The sequence below is a fragment of the Oreochromis niloticus genome, linkage group LG23, assembly GCF_001858045.2.
Source record: "Oreochromis niloticus isolate F11D_XX linkage group LG23, O_niloticus_UMD_NMBU, whole genome shotgun sequence".
In the NCBI taxonomy this organism is placed as follows: domain Eukaryota; kingdom Metazoa; phylum Chordata; class Actinopteri; order Cichliformes; family Cichlidae; genus Oreochromis; species Oreochromis niloticus.
In genome coordinates, this window is record NC_031986.2 from 3,718,556 (window position 1) to 3,738,007 (window position 19,452).

The window sequence follows — 19,452 nt, forward strand, 5'->3', positions numbered from 1 at the left end:
CCAGTCTGTTACAGGCTGGAAAGGATACCTTTCAGGGAAAGTGAAATGCACTGCTACGTTAATGCCTTTGAACGCATCACAACCACCTTTGAAATGGCCCAAAGATATTTGGGAATTTGTTGTTTGTTGGAGTTTGTCGCAGTTTTACAGCCAGACTCAAAATACCAAAACAGCAACACTGCAAACTAATCTTGAGATTTCAAAATGGGATTTCACAAAAACAATTTTGCCTCCCACTTTTTAATTAATATTAAATATGTTAAAAAATATCAGTTATTTTTAAATGGTATTTTTAAATATTGACTGTGGAAAAAATGGAATGTCTATGCATAAAAGTAGCTACACTTTATAAAACCCTTCTCTTCTGTGTGCACATGCCCACTGAGAATTAAATTTGAAGAGTATAAGAAGACAAAGCCGTAAGAAGAAACTATGAAGACTATATTTTTATTATTCTGTATGGAATAAACATCCTTAATTTTTACCTCTATGTCCCATGCCTCTGTCTGGGTTCTCCACTGTGCATGGAAAAAAGACAAGTTATAAACAATAATCCTTATCCCGTATGTTTAAATTAAAAAGTCTGTACCACATACAATTAGTTTGTTTCAATTACATGCAATTTAATACTTTAATTAATTCAAAATAATAATAATAAATCATTTATTAACAAATGAATAAAGACTCAAGTAAATAATAGTTAAAAAATAACAAACAATAACAGTTATTATTAGTCCTGTTTAGTAGTAGAGAAAAAAATTATAGAAGTATTATTTTTAGCCTTCAGCTTAAAAGCATGTTTATACAGTCTAAGACAGCCAGGCCTTCATCATGTGTTCATATTGATGATCTGAGGCAATCCTAAATTAGTTTGTACAATATAAAGTAATTCCAGTATGATAACACTGATGAATGATGGTTTGTGAAACGTTCATATGCACACTCAGGTTTGTGTGTATCCACTGTTTGGGATGGAGTTCCAGTGTTTGATTAAACCTTCATTTCTGTCCAGTAACCAGTAAGAACAGAGAGACGTGGCTCTCTTTGTCAGCTCGTTTTGCCTCAGCAGCCTTTGCCATGCAGCTCCAACAGCCTCCTCTTCATTCTCCTTGCCAGAGCCTCCTGTTCAGGCTCTTTTACAGCTCTGTGGCATTCTCAGCCTCCTGCCCAACCTTTCAAGGGGATCCCCATGACCAGGCAGATTTGAGCTAAGAGACAGTATAATTAAAAGAAAAGAAGACTAGCTACTTGACAAGGGACACCCTTTCCTCATTCATGTTGCTACATGACATGAACCCACGACAGAGTTTTGTCTTTTGATCAGTTTTTGTGAGCTCATGCAGGTCGGGTCAGCATGGCTTCTGTTGTGGAAAAAGCAGACAGACGGAGAAACTGGAAATGTTTATTCCCCTTCCCAGTGTGCGAGCACTTATGCATTTTCAAGTTACAGTCAAGTTCTAATGAGGCAATTAAAACAGGACCTGGCAGATGTGCGCACGCACACACACACACACACACACACACACACACACACACACACACACACACAGCATGCAAGGTCATTCCTCTTTGTTTTTTTCTTTCTTGCACTTCCAATATTTCTTCAGTACATCTCTTCTTCTCCCATCTTTCTTTTCTGTCTTGTCTCTCCTTTCTCATCCCCACTTTGCTCTGCTGCCAGTGCATAATGGCACTGAGCAAGGCAGCCCGTGTCCCCCTCCCACCTACATCTCAGAGAGATTCAATTGGATTGGAAGCCAATCAATCACTATGAGTATCGAGCTGTTATTGGATTTGACCGTGGCTGACGGGGTGAGCTGGGTGGATGGAGGGGGGCTGGTTTGATTAAAGCTCTGCTCCAATGAAGGTAGATCTGATGGATTATTGCTATGGATGTACAGGACACAGAGACTGTGTGTGTAGGTGGAAGGGTGGATATCATGTGTGATTATGGTTGACATGTGTCATTGTTTGAGGTTTTGAAGCAGGGCCAGCCCTGACTGATGTCTGCTGAAGTCCAGCACTAGCTATTTATCATATAGAGATGTACTCACTCTGTGTCTCACGTTTCATTTCACATTTCAATTACTAAACTAATGTGATCAGAACAGACTGTGACCATAGAGTAAGTATGGTTTTCCACATCACAAGAGGACTCCTAAAAGGAAACGTGGCTTAATTACTATGATCACAATACGTTTGCTGGTATTTAAAGTGCACAAGTCTCGGTACATGTACAGCAATATACTGTAACCTAGGAAACACAATACGACAATATGTATAAAAGAAAAAGAGGCAACACGACAAACAACGACCACTGGAAACTTGGTTGCATTTTCACTCACACACAAAAATGCACAGATACATAAATCAACAATCTTCTTGTGGTGTGCGTGTGTGCATGTGTGAGAGCGAGCGTCTGTGTCATAAAATATACTTAAAAAGGAGGGTGGGAAGCCGCATTTACGCATCAGGAGCCAGCTGCAGACAGAGATAGATCCAGGAGATCCGGGCCATCCGCAGCCCACAAGAGTACCAAAGGCCAAACATCTCGGCGATGTCAGCAGGAGAACGGGGGAGGCCCCGGCAACAACCTGAACCACCAGTTCAGTCGACCCCACCAGATGGGTCCACAGGCGCCCAAGAACTTGGCATGGTTGGATGCATGCTAAGCTAAGTATTATATTTCAGAACAACAGCATAACATCATATAACATCAGCAGACTTGGGGATTCTGGTCCAAATGACAAAGAACAATAAACCTCATGAATTCCCATCAATTACTTTTACAATAAAACCTACTGTAGCTGAGAGGGACTAGTAGGGCTAAAGTGGAACTTTAATGTCAAATGAAAAAATAGATTTTTAAAAATTTCAGTGGAGTAAACACTTAAGATTTCTGTCTTTTGTTCTTACTTTCTTTGAACAGCTGAAAATAATCTCACATAATGTGGAGACATTTCTCACAGAGGTCCTGCTGTTTTCCTGACCTGGCTGATGATACGTAGTCCCCAGATTTAGCATGAGCCTCACTCATTATTGCCGTCTTTTTTGTATTCCTTCCTTTTTCTCTTTGTCACTGTGTGTCAATGCAAACTGCTATAAATCCTCCTTCCTTACTGAGAAATGACAGACCACCAACCCACCCCTGCAACCACACACACAAATAACCCTTGGCAGTGTGTATGAGTGATGGCTGCATTAGGTCTGTGGAGAATCTCCGTTATGACAGTGATGATGCTAAAGGATCTCTGACTCTCCCTTACACACACACACACGTGGGCAGGCACGCACACCATGATCACAATGAGAGAGGAGAGAGATACAGATAAGATAAAAACTACACTTTAAACTATCAAAGGTGGCATTTACGTTCAGATTATGAGATTTCTTCATAGAAATCCTGTTAATTTAGACACAAACACACACACACTTGCAGTTCTGACAGTAGTGGCAAGCTGCAGCCACAGATAATGCTGTAAGGAGCCAGTCAATACTAATTCACTCACTCTAACCTGCTTAGCACTGACCAGTCATTCTGTGTGTATGTGTTTGGATGTGTGTAAGTGAGAGAGAGGAAAAAGTTTCCCTTTCACTGTAAGTGAATGTGTGTGTGTATGTGTGCGTTCACCAGTGTGTCAGTAACCCATTTAGTGCTCCCCATACATATTTCTTTGCTGTAACATGAAACGTAGCTGTAGACCAGATCAATAGAAATGTTTCTTTGTTAATGAAGAAGTGTCCAGTGTGTGCGTGTCTGAGTGTGTGCTGCACTTGACCACTGGTTTAAGTTAGCGGACAATTCATACAGCCCATAAATGTCATTTCTAACGCACACATGCGCGTCTTTGTCACCGTAGGTGAAGGGCGTCTACCAGTTGTCCTCACGTTTAAGAGGAACACCAAATTTCATGGGATGTGCAAAGCTGGCATGCTGCTGATACAGTAACTGGCCAGAATCACAGGTCAGGCAATAACAACAACAGTTCAGTGTGTTTATTCACAGTGAAAACACAGTTCAAACAAAAGACCAGCACTAATGACGGTCCCGGCCTCCCACATGTCCCACATGTCACGGTTATCCACACATTTTCAACACTTCTCTCCCACCAAGCAGGTCACTGTGTCCACTGGAATCTGCGCACAGAGAAATGGTTGGTGAGCCGTTATACAAGTAGCACAGCCACACACACACACACACACACACACACACACACACACACAGAAAACAGCAGGTCAGCACAGCGAGGACAGGGCACCATGACAGTAATGCTTTAGCTAAATTATTTTAGCTTGTGACTGATCCCAAACACATTGTTACAACCAGATTTTGTTAATTTAATTTTTCTCTTTTCTTCTACTACATGTTTAAAATAGACAACACGGTAAATTAGACAAGGAACTATGCTAAAAATAATGATATTCATATATGTAGGCCATGTGCTTGTTAAACTCTTCCAACAAAATGAACTTTCTCAGTTACTTGCACAATTTGAATTTACTTGCTTGACACTAACGATCAAATAAAAGACTTTTTTCATTCAATTTCATGGCTATTTTTTTTTTTTTTACTTTTGCCTGTAGGCCTCAGTAAAAAATTGATAAGCCTGCTATAAAGTTTTCTGCAGTCTTCTATTCCAGACTTTCTTCATTTAGCAAACTGATACAGACATCTTTGTCTTTCCCTACAAGTTTGCATTGAAATGAAAGTGAGCAAAAGTCCTTGGAGCAACGTAGCATATCTTGGCACATAGCACTATTTGTTATTATATAAAACCCAGGAGAAAGGGGACCTCGGATCAGCTAAAACATGAGTAAAGCCAGACGGTAATTCTTTCCTGTCATGGGGTGGCCAAAACAGCACCGCTCGTCCATTGAGAGCCTGCTAACCTACTGCATCACAGTATGGTACGGCAGCTGCACCAAGGCGGATAGAGCGAGGCTTCAGAGTGTGGTCAAGACAGCACAAAAGATCATCGGCTGCCCTCTCCCCTCCCTGATGGACATTTATTCCTCCCGCTGCCTCAGCAGAGCAGCAAACATTATCAAGGACAGCTCCCACCCTGGCTTCAACATGTTCAGCCTGCTTCCCTCAGGGAAGCGCTACAGGTGCATCAGCACAAAAACCCACAGACTCAAAAACAGTTTCTTCCCCAAAGCCATAACCACCCTGAACTCACACATGCACTGATAACACAGCCCCCCCCCAATTTGTTTTTTTCCCCATTTCCTCTATGAACCACCACTGTGCAATACCAATTCTATGTGCCACAACACTATTTATTACATATTACTTTTTTCAAACCGGCTTGTATATTTGTACATTATATATACATATATATATATATATATATTTTCCCTCTGTTAATACTGTCCATATTGTGGAATTAAAGAGATTGTTTTACTGCTACGATATATTCTGCAGCATTAACATTGCATTAATAATATAATCTACAGCATTGATATTGCATTAAGATGGTTATTAAACATGCTGGCCTCACATTAACCTTTTCATTACAGGTGCAGTTATAATCCTTTTATAAACACATTGCATTTTTGTGCTTCTTAAAAGTTGAAGCTCAGTCAGTTAATTGAGGGTCATAAGCTTTGTTCGGCGCTATGTCCAGACGATGTATTGTGTAAGTGACTTAAGAGCTATGAAGGGAACTGCCTACACGCTTACAAAACACTTATACCATGTTATATCTTTTATTTGTTTATATCCTTTTTATTAAGCTTTGAGTAGTGGCATTTGATTAAAACATTTATTCCATATATCGCATATATAGTTTTAAGTAGGTTATTACACATATTAGAATTGATCTCTGTCTGGAGGTTTGGCGAGGTGAGACAGAGTGCAGTTGTGGTCGAGACACACACACACATATATACAGTAGTTAGACTCATTTTCAGGTAAGAGTTCAGACATAGTTTGCAAGCTTGCAACTGCAATGTGTGCCGGCATAAGTGATAGTTTGCCTTAGGACGTGCTGCTGATGTTCCAAAGATAAGCAAGAGTCAGAAGATGAACAGGAAGCACCTGGGGTGGAGACGGAGAAGATGCTCCTTTTAACTGTGTCAAAAGTTGTCAACAGAACATTTGTGGTTTTGAAAATTATGCATGTATTGTTTCTGCTTTGACGTATGAGGGGGCGTCATAAACAATACCCTGATGTTATAAAAACAACTGCTTGTGTATTATTGGGCGCAGATCAGTGCTGGTGTGTGCAGTGTTCATCTCCCCACGCTGCGTGTGTTCATTAAAATCGTTGTTTGACCAAGCTCTTCTGGACCATCGTTGTTTTGTTCTCATCCTCAATATTCTGAGCACGTGACAATATGTATATAGTGCTGCAGAACTGTACCCCCCAACCCCCACCCCCAGCATGTTTGCACTGAGTAGGAGATGCTCTGTATCTCATTGTACAACCGTATAGTGACAATAAAGGCATTCTATTCTATTCTATTCTATTCTATTCTATCTTCAGCCAAGTCACAGGCACCCACCTCCGATGGGTCAGCTGGAGGGCCTCACAGTGTCATATTCTTATTAATGGCGATTAGCCTCAACAGAGCAAGTCTGCATTTTCATTTTATTTGTTTGATTGTAACTTTATTTGGTTACAGAGAAAAACTAAATGAATGAAATGAAAAAGAAAAAAACATCTGTAGCTATGTAGGATTTTTTCAGTATATTCATATTTTTTGAACCTTATTTTCTAACTGGTTTTACTATTAATGTTTAAACACCCTCTTTTTTTACATTGGCAGCAAAGTGAAGGGGCTGACGGGCCTTTCAAACATCTTGATTCCCTTTAGCTGTACTGCCATATCTCTTATTGATAACCTGTCCAGCTTCATTAGCATATCTAATTCATACATAACTCACATAAACTGATGAGTATGCATGAATCCCCAGGGTCAATATTTCATTTTTGCTCCATTTGCACAATCATTGAATTTCTGGGAGAATGGGAGATTGTGCAGGTGCAAATGTGTGCGTTATGTGTATTACATGAAAGTGTGATAAGTAGACAGATAATAATTAGATTCTGATTAGATTTGGATCAAAGAGATAGTCTGTGTATTACTTGCATTAGGATTGGCGTTCATAGCTTAACAGCCAAATATCCAAATGGTCTTAGCAGCACTAAATTATCTATTCCATAAAAAGCAAGCAAAGTATTCACAAAATTACTGAAGTAACCAAACATCTGCCATTTCAGGTGCACTGCATTTGTACGAGAGACGTCTTAAATCAACAGCAGATGAAAGTGTTGTTTTGACTCAGGTTAAACACATGCCATTGGTTATCTCTTTATCGAGGCACATTTTAGATGGTAAATGAACAGCTGGTTTTTTAAATGGAGGGAAAACAACATTTAGAAAGGAGCAAACTGTTTTTGGGTGACTGGAAGTAAAGAGTTTTCAGAACAGTGAACAAAGAAAGGCGGGTGCAAAAAAGCCATAGAAAGTCATGACACCAGCTGAAGTCTATCAGTAATTAGACAGTAATCGTGCCAGTTAATATCAAATTAATATCAGATGGTTCAGTTCAGTCTCATTACCAAGGTTTCACACAAGAAGAAGCTCATGATGGGTAAATCATAAAAGTATTCTGATTCAGATTAAAACCAGTGAGCTCAAGACCTTTGCAAAACAACAAAAACATACTGATGGGATTGGTTACAACTACTGAAGGTTCCGGTGAGCAGTGAGTGTTGGGGCCATAATCCAGAAGTGGAAAAATCACAATTTCACCATGAACTGACCTTGACAAGATGCTCCCCACATGATTTCAGACAGAGTGAAAAGAATGATCAGAAAAGGTCTCAAGAAAAACCTGGAATCAGCAGGTAGAACTGTTTTGAAGAAAATTGTTGAAGAAAAAACATATTGAAGCGCATTTGGTGAGCAGCATGTAGACAAGCCTCTGAAATACTGGGAGGATATAGTTTGGTCAGATGAAACCAAAGCTGAACTCTTTGGATGGCATAATACAAAGAGTTCACTACTATGCCATGTGTGCCTTTGGAGGTCCACTGCATAAACACAATATCAGCAGTGAAGTTTGCAGGTGGGAACATAATGGTGTGGGGCTGTTTTTAGCATACAGCACTGGCATACTTGATATAACTAAAGAATGTAAGAATGCAAACAATATAGTCCACAGGGACATCTGACTAAGCTCATCTGTCATGTCTGTACTGGTGCTAATGGCAGAGCTCTGGTACACCAACCTGTGGTGGACACGTCTACAGCATCTATACTTCACTTTAATGGTATTTATGATATTATTTATTATCATTACCATCTGAGGCCACTCTAACCATTAGCATATACACAAGTACATGCAAGTGCAGGTAGCAGGCACAGTAAGTAATATAGACTGCAGCACTCTTCAGTCCGTACAGAATAGAGGTTGTGACCTTGGACCAAATGTCATCAAAGAGCTGTAAATCTCTCAGTGTTTTGTGTAACATCCTCTTAAGCTTGTCTTCTTTTGCACCAAAATACACTTAAATTAATGAAATTAAAACAACAATCCAAACCCTTGTAAAATTACCAAAAAGCTTATCCCTCATTTTAATCTGTTATCAAAGCTTTATATGTAAGGACCAATGGCACACGTTTACTTAAAATGTATTTTATTCAATGTGGAACTAACCATAAAATCACATGAAATTCAAATTAGATCTGTCAAGCTATGCTATGCTGCCAGGTTTGTAATTTCTACATCAGATCATGAACTCTAAACATTTCCTTTGCCTTTTTTCCCCAATCTGGAGCCTGAGACAACATTTCACACTCAGTAGGATTAGGTTACGTGGAGATTCTGTCCGTAGGTGTAAATCTAACTGCATGTCTTTGGACTGTGAGAAGAAGCCAGAATACATGAACAGAAACCATACAGACACAGGGAGAACATGCAAACTCCACACAGAAAGATCTCAGACAGATGGTGGGCCAAAGGCAATAAATGTGACACATGGGATTACCAAACAGTGTCATATCAAAGTATAATTATTATTAGAGTCTGGAAAAACCTTGAACCAGAGGGCTCGTCTCACTCGCCACCATGCTGAAAAAGCATTAGCCAAGGATGGCAAAGCTAAAATTTTAACAATCAACACACGTAACCTGAAGAAAGGTTTTTATCATATGTGACCATAATACCTTAATATCTTACAGATGACTGACAACATATACCTCTAATAGTACAACATTCCACGCGTTGCATGCAACACTGGGGAAAGTTTTAGATGACATGATTGGTCAGTTTGTCTGCTTGACAATCCCAAGATGTAGTTTGCAGGTGAATAAAGGTGATAACTTACAGTGTTTGGCAATATATGCTATTGTAATACACAGCATTTTGCAGCATATGTGAAACTGCAATAATATCCTATTTTAAGTGTCATGATGATATTCTCTATTCTCTGACACATGCTCTAATATTTGCATTTTGGACTTGCATTATTTGAACACTGTCTTCATCTTCCAGCAGCTTTTAAAGTGTAGTATGTATTTATACTTTAAAAAAATCCACCAAAGATAAAAAGTCATAAAGAACTTTTCCTCCCAAAAGATAATTTACCTATCTCTGCCTTTCTCCTCTTCCTTATTTCTCCATCTGTCTCATCCTTGCAAGGCCATTACCCCATTAATCAAATACAGGCCACCTCACCACTATCTATCTTCTGCCGAGGCTGGTCATGATGGGATGGGGAAGCAGAGAGGAGAATCAATGAGGCCCCTGCCTGTCAAGTCTGCTCAGTCGTTTTCATATCCATCTACCCATTGCTGTGTCCTCCTCTTCTTCCTCAACGTTGCCGTTTTTTTTTTTCATTGTTAATTTCCAAACCCAAAGGTGTGTTGACTAAGGGACCAAATGCTGCTACAGCTTCTCTGCATCCTCACATGTGGTAGCTTACAAGCATTTGATGAACTTTGAGTCTCAGTAACGATGTATATTGTGTAAAAAATTAACATTTATTTTTATTCTAAATAAAATGTCTCTGTATTTCTAAGAAATGTGCTGAATTAATGAAAAGACAACTTGATGACTGCTAGAAAGGAGAATGTTAAACTGAGGGGTATGCTACTAATGAAGTTCAAAATGATGTGGGAGTTTTCATGAATGCAGCTCTGTGCTGAAGACTTTTCTCTGACTGAGTGCATCTATGCAGGCATAGATCATTCCATCAAGTAGGAATTACCTCTACATATTTTTAAGTTACACTCTGCTATAAATTCAACATGATGTCACAAAGTTTGCAGATGTATTAACACCAGTTTTAGTAACATGTGGTGGTGCATATTTTCACAGTAATGTAAAAATCTAAAAATCTTTTGTGATAAATTTTATGAAAGGACAAAACGCATCACTGACTTTCATTAAGATAGTTTCTCAGGCAGAGATGGGGGTTTGCTCTGTAGAAGGCTCTTATTTCACATCATTAAGAGGTGATGATATGCAGCTGAACAGCAAGCACTAAAAATCCCTCATTTGAACTTTGTCATAAAGTTCTTGAAGATGCAAAGAAAATGATATATTTTATAACAGTGTTCTGTAAATACTTTCTGTTAATGATTCCTGGAATACCGTTTACATGTGTTAAAATCACAGCATAGAGAGGATATTTGTGCCAGGGTTTGGAAGTCGATGGCCTTCTGTGGGGGGGGGGGGGACCAGCTTGAATGGTCACCTAATGTGTCAAATCCAGTCTGGGCTCTCTTACCTGTCTGTAAGATGACTGCAGCGATTTATCTGAGATGTGCAGAGTGCAGAAGGAGAGTTAAAATACAGGTGGCTCACAGCGGCCAATTCACTGCATTTTAAAATCATGCAATTCATACATTATTTATGTAACATTAATAATGTAACATTAGTAACATAAATACTGTTATAATGTAGAAGGCTCTTCCTTACCTAACAGTAAAATTACTGTTAAGACTTAATACATGTAACAAACTGTGTTATTAAAGTGTTTATTTATTCATCGTATTTTAAATTTTACATGGTTTATCCTCTCTCTACATTCAGCCTGGGTCATTTGATGACAATAATGCATTGACTGCACAATCCCAAGAAACAATGTGGAAAATGTATAAAACAGGTATCAGTTGTTTATATTCTCCCGACTGCATAGTTAAAACAAACTGTATTCTGTGGGGACAGTCAGCGCTGTTTGTATGGTCGCTCATTAGGACCAGGTTGGACACTAAAAACTGGTAATTCTCTCCTACCTGTCAGCACATGGAGTTTTTCAACCTATAACTAAATAAATAAATACTGCAGGTTGGACACTTATTTGCGGGACATGTACCAGTTGCTGGATTTGGAGTCTCCCATTCACAGAGCCAAATTTTTGAACCAGAGTATTAAAATAAATCACAAAGGCGATAGACTAAGATTAGCGGCTGACACCTTGAGTAAGCAGGCATGACTGTGATGGTCAAAGCTATCACTGTAAATTTATTTGGAAAACGTAAATGGAGAGAATTAACAATGGTTTGAAGCACAGTGCCAGAGCTTTGTGGTTCACTCCTACAGCAGCGTTTCACTGACCTTATTAATCATCAGAAATATTTAGAACAAAGTGCCACATGTTTCTGGCAGAAATACACACATGTATACATATTGTTGCACTTTTAAATTGTGATTTTTCATTTTATATAAGAACATTATCAGTGCAATGAAATAATCGTTTTATGCTTTCATGTTCAGAAACACAAATCAGTAATAATCATAGAATATAAGAATCCCTTTCTGCCTGGCTTGTTCAGAGTGCACAACCTGTATTTTATTTGCTTCAAACGTGCATCTATATCAGTATTTCATTGAAAGGCTGATTCTGGCACAATTAGAGAATCCCTCAACAAATTTAAAAGGTATAAATATCTAGTGTAGCAAGTCTGTAAATGAATGTGCCTCCACACTGCTCCCCCTGGTGGATACACAAGACATTAATACTGATTTTCCTAAATGGGGTATTATTAGTTATTATCAGGAGTATTACTACTCATGGTCACATCACCCACGCCACAGGCAGGGGATAACATTACGACCACCCATCATTCAGTCAGGATTCCACGAAGGATCAATGATGGTCCTGTTTTTCCATGGCCTCTCCAAACTCCTCCCACACCCAGGTTTTTGCTTCAGCCACTGTCCAAGCTGTTTTCTGCTTGGCTTCCAAAGTCCCACAGGCTAACAAAGCCCAATAGGACTCCTTCTTCAGCCTGGTGGCTCCCTTCACCTCTGGTGTGCACCATTTGGTTCGGGGGTTACCACCACGACAGGCACTAACAAGCTTATTGAACATGGTCCATTCAGACTCGGTGTCCCCAGTCTCCCTCGGAATGCTGTTGAAGCTCGGCTGGACAAAACAGCAGAGTAACAAAACAGCGCTTGAGTTGGGATCCGGGAGGCCTTTCCTCCCAATCACACCTCTCCAGGTCTCACCGTCATTGCCCACGTGAGCATAGAAGTCTCACAGTAGGACGACAGTCCTCAGGCCGAGCACCCTCCAGTACCCCACCCAGGGACTCTAAAAAGGCTGGGTTCTCTGAACTGTCGTTCGGTGCATAGTCAGGACCCGTTCCCTGACCCGAAGGTGCAGGCGACAAACCCTCTGGTCCACTGGGAAAAACCCCAACGTACAGGCAGCAAGCCGAAGGGATACACTAAGATACGCCTCCGCTCCTGGCCACCGCCCAACACACATTGCACCCAACCCCTACGGTGCCTCCTGTGGGTGGTGGGCCTATAGGAAAATGAGCCCATGTCCCTTTTTTGGGCTGTGTCCGGCCAGGCCCCATGGGCTAAGGCCCGGCCACCAGACGCTCGCCCTCGGGTACCCTTCCCGAGCCTGCCTCCAGGGCAGGGCCCCGGTAATCCTATCCCAGGCTGGGTGAACTTATAGGGGTCGTTTGAACAGCTCTTTGTCTGGTCCCTCACCCAGGACCAATTTGCCATGGGAGACCCTACCAGGGGGCAAAACCCCCCAGACAACATAGTCCCTGGGATCCCTGGAACACACAAACCCCTCCACCACAATAAGGTAGCGATTCACGGAGGGGTGAATCATCTTCTTTTGCATGAATAAAGGAAGCATCTGCAGATGGTGTACCTGAGAGGAGCCATCCCTAACCACTTCCCATAAAGTTGGAGGCATGAAACTGTCCAAAATGGAGCTAAATAAATAAAATAAAATTGAATTGAATTAAACTGAGAGCGATCTATTCCTTCACATATGTTTGTAGAAGCAGTCTGCATGCCTATGTACTTGATTTTATACACCTGTAGTCATGGAAGTGAACACATGAATTCAATTATTTGGATAAGCGAGTAAATACATGGTCCTCGCAGCACAGCCACTACAAACATATGATAGATACAGTATGATGCTGGACATCAAACAGAATACAACATATGCAAAAAGAGTTCATACTTTATTTGAACTCAAACTAAATTTATGATGATAGGTTTTTGCAGGATGTTTATTTTTAACAGCTAGGAAAGGCTTCAGCCCCCGTAACCCTGAGTTGTATAAGTGAATGTGGATGGACTAATGTACAGTTATTTTAATGTTGATATTTTTATGTGTAGCGAGGTATTTTTATACTGTTGCTTCTTTTCCTAAAGCCATGGGTTGAAAAAGTTCTCTACTGCTTGTCATTCTCAGCTAATGTTAAGTCATTTTTGGTAATATGCTACATATTTATTTCACAATAGAATAATAATAATAATAATGCAAAATTCTTCAGACAGTAATGAGTGCAGAAAGGTGATCTGATCCAGTTTATCTCGTTAAACTGTTAAATAGAGGAGGAAGGTGTTTTTGTTTGTGTGTCTCTTGGGGGAGGGGCTTCTCTGGTTGCCTTTAAGTAAAAGTCAAGGCTTGTCACACAGACCCAAGTGTGCCACAGTCTGCATGTGGTATCCCTGAACACACTGTGAATGCTATTGCACCCAGTACTGTCACAATCCTGGCTCGTTTGACCCAGAGTTTTGAGTTTTCACATATTTTGATGGTTTATGTTTAAGTTCATTTAGTTATCTTAAGCTCCTAGGTTGCCCACTTATAGTTCATTGTATATTAGATTCCCCCCGTGTTTAAGTCTCTCTCGCCCTTCATGTGTTTCAGTGATGTCTTTGTCTCCGTCTCGTCCTCACTCCTCACAGTCAGCGCCCGCCAACTGTGACAAGTACATGTTAAGTCATTAGAATCACATACACTGCTATGCAACATTAGATCCGAATGCATAAGAATATTGAGAATAGATTCTGGAAATGCATGCAAACCGTCTCCGTCCTTTTAATCACACACACACACACACACACACACACACACACGGTCATATCCAGTACAGCCATGTTCTTATTTTCTGCCTTCGTTCATCTCTCGCTCACACACCAATCACACACACAGAATCAGGTCATGCCCTTCTCGTGTTTCCTTTGACACATGGTAATAGATTCCGCTGTAGCTCTACGCCTTGGCTAAGTGGCCTCACCTTTCACTGAAAACAAATCACTCTCTCCCACTCACACACACCCTGACACACACACACACACACACGCACACACGCACACACACACTCCACCCCTCACATTTTTACACGTTTTCTTTCTCACCCTCTTTCTCCTGTTTATCCTCATTTCTGACCTTTCTCTACTCTCTTTCTCTTTTTCTCCCATAGGTACGCTTCCTTTCACTTGGCCCATCATCCTTATCATCAGTTTATTTATATGCAGTTTTTCCTTTTTAATCTCTTAAACATAAAAATCTTAATTTTAAGTTTTAAAGGTGTTATCTTCAGACAAATTAGAAATCAGCAATAGAAACTGCAGTAGAAATTAATAATATCATATTAGTATTTTAAGGTGATTAATTCTTTTTATTATAAATGATAATTATAATTATTAATAATTATAATGGTAAGCATTTTAGGTAGTCTAAAATCCAGGTTGTACAAATTACAAGTAAAATTACAAGTACAATCCTAACTGTAACTGTGACACTGATCTTTGAAGTAGACACATCAAAATATTTTCAACGCTATAATAAAAATATTGTAGCTATTTTAAAATGTAAGCTTAGATCGATAAATAAATAAAGTTCATCATTTAGCTGCACTCAGAGTTTGCTGGTTAACACTGGTCTCCACTGCTGTTGTTCACCAGCTACAAAAACAACAGTGTGGTATTCGGTTGTATCATTAGTGCCAATTAACTTTAAAGACACTGGCTAGCTAAATGTCTGTCAACTATAATATAGGAAACAGCTAGTTTCACTGTTTGACTGATGCAGCTGGTAGCTGTTTTATCCAAAATGATCGTTTTACAAAGCAAACATCATCAAGCTGAACACTGACTAGAATGTGTAAATGTAAAAATTTTAATGCTAAAAATGTTTTATATTTTAGGCATTACTCACGCAAGTTAAATATACAGACTCATAGAAAGACTCAACACACTGAACTCTTGGCTTAATATGTGTTGGATTTTATTTAATGTAATGCTTTTAAAAGTAAACATTTCGCTTTATGTATTTATTACACTGAATGTTCTATCTCATTTTTTAAATTATTCTTATTATATTTAACCTTTTTCTTTTGGACACTGCAGGGACTGCACCTTATTTTGTTGTACTTTCACAATGACAGTAACGATATTCTGATCTTTGTCCAGAATCACACGGAGACTTTTGCTATAACTGACTTAAATAACATGGAATTTGTTTTCACCATAAAATCATCAGTTCCTTGTGTTTATCTGTTAGAATTAATACAATAAGAGAAGGGAAAAGGATATGTGTTGAAGGTATAAATGAATCTGTATCACCCAGTACATGACATCTAAACTACACTGCTATTTGCTTTATGACATTTATAAATATGTTGTTTACTGTTTGTGACCATATCAACTAAAATGCATGTATATTAATGAATTCATAAACTAAGCCGCATTGATATAGTCCACTATGACGGGCCAGCTCTGGATCCATGCATCTCTGAGGCTTTATATGGAGGTTGATAGCCCTCTAGAGGTGAGCAAAAGGATCTCAAACACTGTCGAGCCTGAAACCAGGGACAGGTCTGGGATCACGCTGATAACCACTTAAAAAGAAAACAGAGCTGCTTCTGAATGAAACAGGGCCAAATACAGAAAACATGGAGTGACCAAAAACATGTGGATTTGCTTGTGCTGACTGTTCCATTCTTCTTCTATCTCATCTTCTGAAAACAAATGAGCACAAGTGATCCTTTTGTTTTCTTCAACACGTATTATTGACAAGACTTTCCCGGTTTACAAAAGAATAACAGAACAGGGGGCATCTTCACATAGTAATGAATACATTAACTGTGACATCTAAACTATTATGCTATTTAAGAAATTCATAAATATAATAAAATAATATAAATAATGTTATTTTCTTACCGTTTGGGACCATGTCAACTAGAGTGCGTGTTAAATAATGAGCATAAACTAAGCTGCATTCCTGTGCTCCACTTTCAGGGCCGACTCTGGGCCACATATGCATGCATATCCATAACATTTTGAAATTATGCCAAGTATCGATCATGTTGATGAAATAGAGGCCTCAGAAACTCATGTATCAAATATGATACAAAAGGCATTATAGGGTTAAGTCGATTTTTGGATTTTGTCAAAGTCAGCTCTGCGAGTTCTATGAAACCTCAGATGTGAACTAGCACACTTTTTTTTTTTGCCTGTCCTGTTGTGTTCTTTAGCTGTCAGAATTGTTGTCTGACGGCCAAAAAAGATGCCCAACGGATTTCCCATATGGAAAAGAAATAGAAAAAACTTATAAAAGACTTGCATAAGATGTGGCCTACTTCATATAGTGAATCATATAAGGCTTATATGATTTACTCATGAAAGTGGCCACTTTCTCATTACTTTCATATATTGATTTAGTAAGTATCCAAAACATACAAGTTACATAATAGTTAATTTTTCAAGGGATCTTATATCTGTTTTCACTCTTGTATGCTTTTCATACAAGTTTCACATAAGACAGATACAAACTTTATAAGATTTATATATATCTTTTCTAGGGGTGCAACGATACTCGTATCAATATTGAACCGTTCGATACAGTGCTTTCGGTTCGGTACGCACATGTATCGAACAATACAAAGCACAAGCTAGCAAGACATAAGTTAAGCTCGTTGCAACATGGCAACTGCCTCAATGCTACCCGAAATTGAGCCTCCCCCACCCTCATTCAGATCTGGCGTTTGGAACTATTTTGGTCTTCATGTGAAGTTTGACCCTGATGGTCAGCGCGTCATGGACAAAAGTAAAACAGTATGTCGGATGTGCCACGCAATGCTCAATTACATTGGTGGTGCATTAGCGCAGTTAGCTCGTTAACGTGTTGACGCCGTCCAGCCCCACGCACGGGGCGATCTGCTGTAACTCGTTAAGGGAGATTTGCCGCGTTATGGCTTTAGTGTCATTTTAACGAGATTAACGCTGACAGTACTAGTGGGAACACAATGAATATGACTGCACATTTACGCCGACATCATCCTAGTGCAAAGACAAGTGGAAGCAGACAAAAACAACAAGCACACATGCTACAGACTTTACCCGAGTCATTTAGACAGCCGTTAGCACATGAGTCTCCTTATGGGGACCTGATATGTTTAATATGCTGCTGAGAATATACCCCAGAAGAAGCGTATAGTATAGCTTTTATTTTGGAAAGAGCCATTTCTCTGTAATAAACTCTCTTTTCCAAAGATGAGTGATTTCTCGATCTGATAGATTTATTTATTTTTTTATTATTTTGTTGTTTCAGCAACATTAAATTTAAAAACTGTACTTTTGAGTTAAAATATATATTTATAATTTTAATAAATGACAAATTAAAAAGGCATGAAAATTTTTTTGTATCGAAAAAATATCGAACCGTGACACCAAAGTATCGAACCGAACCGAACCGTGAATTTTGTGTATCGTTGCACCCCTAATATTTTCCATATGGGTTACTTTACCAAGTAGATCAGAATCAGAAAGGATTTTATTGCCAAATGTTGAGAAGGTTTACAACATTAGGAAATTGCTTTGGTACTTAGTGTGAAACATACTGTAAAACAAACACTTAAATTGACATAAAAATTCAAATTAAAAGTGCTAGGCAGGTAGATACATACATAAATGCAGGTGATGATCAGTGCAATAAATGGAACAGATGCAGAGAACACAGTATAGGGTCATCATGGCCTTGCCATATTGGTCCATTTGATTGACCTTTGTTATTATTATTTGTTTATTTCTTTTTATTTTATTTCATTTTATTTTATTTTAAGTTATTACAGATGAGACAGACACATTGGGGGGATAAGAAAGGGAGAGAGAAAGAGAGGGAAGGAAAGAAAAACAGAGGCGAAGAGGGACAGTGAGAGAAGACACTTAAAAAGAAAGAAGAACAAAACAGAGAAAACAAGCAAAAAGAGAGCAACATAATAAACACAACACCACAGCAATAATCTAGCTAACAGTAAATACTAAATATTGAAAGTTATTGTGCAGCACGTAGGACCAACAGCGCACAATGTGCTTTGAGGTAGCAGCCAAGAAAGGTGTAGTTTGTGTCTGTGAGCACCTGTGTGCACACCTGTGTGGATGACCACGCTTGTATTCAAAAGGTTTCTCCATGTAACGATCTGCTAGAGGGTGTGGGGAGCCATAGGGCATGAAGCAGGCATGGAGGAGATCCAGGCCCCAGACATCCAGAGGGCCCAGAGTGCGAGAGCCCAAGGAGGACCACCGGAGGGGCAACTGTGTCACCCTGCTGGGAAGAGTTGAGGAGAGCCTCAGATGAGGGGTCACCCAGCAGCCACAGAGCAGAGAACCAGCACACATTAACATGCCTGACTCATTATGTGCATTAGGATCAATGATCACATTCAGACAGAGGTGTGAAGTAACGAGGTACAAATACTTTGTTACTGTACTTAAGTAGAATTTTCAGGTATCTGTACTTTACGTGAATAATTTTTTTTGGCAGCTTGTTTTTTTTTACTCCCTACATTTTAACACAAATATCTTAACTTTCTACTCCTTACATTTCCAAAAACAGGCTTGTAACTTTTGGTTCAAGACATTTAAGGGGAGTTATTATTTCACATCACCGTGCACCTTCAAACACCAAACAATTTGAGCCTAAACACATGAAAAGCATCCAAATGGTGTAGAAATCAGCAGGAGCAATCGCATAAAAAGAGGTGAAAAAGGCAAAACTATTATTAGATTAGATTTTTTTTTTCACATTGTGAAACGTACTGCAAAACAAACTGAGGTAACTTGTGTTACTCAAAGGTTTTACGATGGTTTACGATGAATATGAATTTTAGCAGATGATGCTTAGCTTCATTCACTGAATTCCACCTTTATACCAACTGTGTACC

General features: G+C 39.3%; 1 protein-coding gene across 2 annotated transcripts in view; it reads right to left on the reverse strand.

Annotated features, from left to right (window-relative positions):
* LOC109197015 (ATP-dependent DNA helicase PIF1) overlaps positions 1-19,452 on the reverse strand; it is a 933,009-nt gene that overhangs the window by 573,166 nt on the left and 340,391 nt on the right. The window lies entirely within an intron of this gene.